Source organism: Trachymyrmex septentrionalis, unplaced genomic scaffold, assembly GCF_001594115.1.
Source record: "Trachymyrmex septentrionalis isolate Tsep2-gDNA-1 unplaced genomic scaffold, Tsep1.0 scaffold20, whole genome shotgun sequence".
NCBI lineage: Eukaryota > Metazoa > Arthropoda > Insecta > Hymenoptera > Formicidae > Trachymyrmex > Trachymyrmex septentrionalis.
The window spans coordinates 3,398,400-3,399,037 of NW_017305180.1; the positions used below are offsets into that span (position 1 = coordinate 3,398,400).

Genomic DNA, 638 nt, shown 5'->3' on the forward strand with positions numbered 1-638 from the left:
TGCCAAAGCGCTCAATGAATATCAATTAAACGAGTTAAATGTTCGTCGAGATATTGGCTTGTATTCCCATTGCGCATTTAGCAGTAAACGTAGTCGTATGATTTCGCATTTTAATTTTTTAATATAAATCTTTCAATCAGTCAAACGCATGAAAACTAATAGAGGTAAAAATATGAACACAATCAGATCGATATGAAAGATTAACAAATTTTAATTAAACATATCTGAGAAAAATATAGATAATTAAATGTGACAACATAAACATATCGTAAAATATATACAGAGAGAACGATTTTGTTAAAACATTCAAAAGTAGCTAGATATACACATCTAAAAATAATTTTGTTAGAATCATCAAAATAATAGAAAACTCAAGCATGACGAGTAATGTTGTAAAAAATGTCTACATTCTAGCAATCAGCTTAAACATTTTATATAATTATTTTGATTGTCTAACAAAATTATTTTCAGATCTGTAACTCTATAGCCAAATTTTTCAACACTTTAGCAAAATCGTTCTTCCGTGTAGCAATAAAAGATATGCCTTTATTGTAAAATTAATGTTTCTTATAACAAACTCGTATATATATATATATATATATATATATACGAGTATGTTATAAGAAACATTAATTTTA

At 25.4% G+C, this 638-nt stretch overlaps 1 protein-coding gene across 1 annotated transcript in view; it reads right to left on the minus strand.

Moving 5' to 3' along the window:
- LOC108747672 (muscleblind-like protein 1) overlaps positions 1–638 on the minus strand; it is a 12,325-nt gene that overhangs the window by 4,750 nt on the left and 6,937 nt on the right. The gene's annotated exons all lie outside the window — the stretch shown is intronic.